The 3791-nt window shown below is 42.1% G+C and overlaps 1 long non-coding RNA gene and 1 other non-coding gene across 2 annotated transcripts in view; one reads left to right on the forward strand and one right to left on the reverse strand.

Annotated features, from left to right (window-relative positions):
* LOC116085088 overlaps positions 1-3791 on the forward strand; it is a 72577-nt gene that overhangs the window by 32174 nt on the left and 36612 nt on the right. The gene's annotated exons all lie outside the window — the stretch shown is intronic.
* Positions 783-965, reverse strand: LOC116085567. Its single transcript, XR_004116648.1, has one exon. It is a non-coding gene; the product is annotated as a U2 spliceosomal RNA (small nuclear RNA).

Raw genomic sequence — 3791 nt, forward strand, 5'->3', positions numbered from 1 at the left:
TCTCTCTCTCTCTCTCTCTCTCTCTCCCTCTCTCTCTCTCTGTCTCTCTCTCTCTGGTTTTCAAGATAGGGTTTCTCTGTGTAGCCCTGGCTGTCCTGGAACTCAGTCTACAAACTGCTCTGCAAGCCCCAGTTCTTAAGAGGGCCAGCTGGTCAATGGGGTATAAAGGCTTCCTCTTTCAAGTGCTTCCTCCTTCAGACATCTGCCCCTCCTCCACTAACAAGGAATCCCCTGCTAGAGCATTAAACCACGGGATATGCCCGTGACAGTCCGGTGTATACATGAGATCTGAGATCATTGCCGTTTCCTTCTCCAGTCTTCTCCTTTTCGCTGGCTTTTGATTGGTGTCCTCGATTTGCCCTCAGACTCTGGACTTGATCTCCGTTCAGCTCTTGGTCTGTGTCTCTTCTAATAAATACTCAGAGGCTGGCCAGGACTTCCGGAACTGCTCCTCCCCTGGCTTCCAAGGCTGGACTTGACATTCATTTCTGGCTTCCCAGCCCAAGGCCCGCCTGGTCCGGGTTTCAGTCCCCTTTCCTCAGCCGGTGAGAGGCTGCGTATGCTCTGACCTCTCTGCTTCCTGTCTCTTCTGTGGAAATGAAGGGGGAAGTGTTCATCATTCAAAGCCCTTTTCTTTCTGTTTAAAACATTTTCTTCTAAAAACAAAATATGAAAGGGCGATGGACAAAGGCTGGTTAGAAAGTGAAGGAAGTCAATGTTGAGTGGGACTGCAGTCTGAGAATCACAGGAGGGCGTTCGATGAGCTTCACATTACTGAACTGAAGGCGTGGACCATTTCAGGAGAAATCACACCCCAGACCGATGAGTGGAATGAATATACTCCATTCTGTCGTTCTGCTCCAAAAACCTATTTAATTTGTTTGTCCTTGGAGAGGACACAACACACACTAAGTTGATAAGAACAGAGAATCCACTTGATCCCAGCCAAAAGGCCAAGAAGTCAAGTATGAACATTATTGTTCCAAAAGGTAACTTAAGACAGTATGCTCTCCTGTGCCCTGTTCTTCACTCCTCGTCTGGATTTGTTGGTTGCTAAGCTTGCAGGTACTTCATAACTATCTTAATTAACTCTTTTAGAAATAAATGCTACCAGGTGGGTGAGGTAGTACTTTCCTTTAATCCCCGAACTTGGGAGAGGCAGGTGGGTCTCTGAGTTCGAGGCCAGCCTGGTCTACAATGTGAGTTCCGGGACAGCCAGGGCTACACAGAAAAACCCTGTCTTAAAGAAAACAAATTAAACAAAAAAGGAATAAGAAAAAGAAATACTACCATTGCACCTGTCTTTTGGTTGGCAGAATCATGATTTCGTGCCTCACGAGTCTCACCTAGTCATTTAGAGGATCACGTCCCCGTGAGTAATTGCTGAACATCGATTATATACTGCTCAACATTGTCAGTAATCCAAGGCTGAATCATGCGCAAGCCATTTCCTACTGAAGTTTATACTTGTAAACAATAACAACAGGTCGACCATTTACTAAGGCCCTTCTTGCTAGGAACTGTACTGCTATATATGTATGATTTATTTAATTGACTTAACAATTGGGCAATGCAAGCCATTTTTCTCCAGCCCTTGGCAATGATACAGACCTATCTGGAAAACTTGGGATTAAGCTCCATTAGAAATGGGATTGGTGTCTGCTGAGGCCTCTGTGAGGCGGAGTGCTGGGAGATGCTTCACATAGCAGCCTGGCTTCAGTTTAAAGATAAGGGAATTGAGGATCAGCCAGGTTTAAAGAATTTACAGAGCAAACTTAGCTAATAAAAAGACGCAGAGACAGTATTGGACACCGAGGTCTGATGGACTCAAGGCTGTGTGAGTCTTTCTGCCACTCTACACAGCTCAGCTAGATAGCTGTAACACAACTTGGAGCATATTTAGTGAACAGGAACTCAGAATATAGTGGTGTTGGAGAAAAGGAGAGATTGAGCTCTGTCTGGATCTGATCAGGTATGGAAAGAGATAGAGACAAGAGGGATAAGGTAAGAAAAGGTTCACAGAGTATGCTTCTGTGTGTCATTTCCAAGCGTAGTGCTAACTGGACTCTCTCAAGCAAGAAGCAGAAAAACATGGATGTACTGTGAAGACCTGTAATCCATGACATAAGACAGATATATAAAGACATATTTCCTGGCTTCATTTACGTGAGGTACTCAAAACAGGCAAATCTACAGAGACCATAGCATAGAGGTTAGCCCATGCTGGCCAAGATTCTAGATATGGATAATGGTAATGCTTGTAATACTGTTATGAGTCACCCAATGCTGCTAACAGGGATACTTAAAAGTAAAGGAAATGGTAAATTTTATGTTAGGAATATTCTACCATGATTAGAAATAATAGTAGAAAAATCATTGCAGCTATTTCTCAAAAACTGAAGATTCTCACATAGATTAATAAATGCAGAAGCCTTTAACAAGGAAGACAGCAGCCTCAGATGATTTATTCCCAAGCCCTCAGAACACTCTGGTTCTGTGCATGCAAACTATACATTGGGTTTTGAAACTTGAGTATAAAGTATCTCATTAATAATGTTTTGTGTTGGTGAAATTCTAAAGTGATGGCATTTGGGATATGCTAAGCTATTAAAACACACCATTATTTTTAAATAAATTTAAAAAAAAAAGCACAGAGAAAGGAGCAGGGAAGATGCTGAGGGTTAAGGTGGGAAGCAGGGAAGAGATAAGAGTAGACAGGTCCGCTGGGAGGTGGTAGCACACGCCTTTAATCCCAGCACTTGGGAGGCAGAGGCAGGCGCATTTCTGAGTTCGAGGCCAGTCTGGTCTACAGAGTGAGTTCCAGGACAGCCAGGGCTACACAGAGAAACCCTGTCTTGAAAAACCAAAAGAGTATCCAGTTCATGGATTCTAAAACCTTCAAGAGCGTGATTTTGGACATCAAGATCTACTGGGGCAACAACCAATAAGATTTTGTAAACAAACAAACAAACACAAGGCCAAAAGCTGTACTTTGTCATACTCACCCAGAAAAGGTCTATAAAGTGAACTAGGGAGAGGTAAGGAAAGTAGGCAAATTACATTAAACGTTCTCTGCTACCTGCTTGGTTCTAGCTCTTTTTAGGTCAACATTGGCCTTGGCACTGGGAATATCCTCCTCAACGCAATGGTGCGCTTGCCTTGTTTTGTTTTGTTTTTAATCATTTAAATATGATATTATCTTCCTTCCCTAGTAGTCTGTAGGTTTTGAACACAATTTGGAGCTCATTTTCCAGAGAGGAATACAATTTGGCTTTCCTCATTTCTGTTCAGATATTATATGATTTTATTTTTTATTGCAACTCTTTAGAATGGTTCACAGATGTTGCTGCTAAAATAGATCCTCCTGGAACTATTTGGTTTGAGAAAAATCTCTGTTGCCATGGATTGAACTAATAGAAGACTTTGTGTTTAAAAGTCAAGGCTACATTCACATTCAGAGATTAATAGCATTTCCTTAAATTTCTGAAACACAGTTATAGGGGGTTTGCTGTGCATATTTAAGGCCATCTCTCTTCCAATCAACCAGACTAATATTTTCATCAATAAAGAAATTAATACCTCTATTTCATTAGCTATATGGGGGGAAACATGGTCACGAGGAGAATGTGATTGAAATTTTACATGCAAATATGCTAAAATATAGCAAAATGTATTATTTAGAAATAAGCAAGGAAAGTGGTGGTGCATGCTTTTAATCCCAGTGCTTGAGAGGCAGAGGCAGGTGGATTTCTGAGTTCGAGGCCAGCCTGGTCTACAGAGTGAGTTCCAGG

Source organism: Mastomys coucha, unplaced genomic scaffold (assembly GCF_008632895.1).
Source record: "Mastomys coucha isolate ucsf_1 unplaced genomic scaffold, UCSF_Mcou_1 pScaffold9, whole genome shotgun sequence".
NCBI classification, from domain to species: domain Eukaryota; kingdom Metazoa; phylum Chordata; class Mammalia; order Rodentia; family Muridae; genus Mastomys; species Mastomys coucha.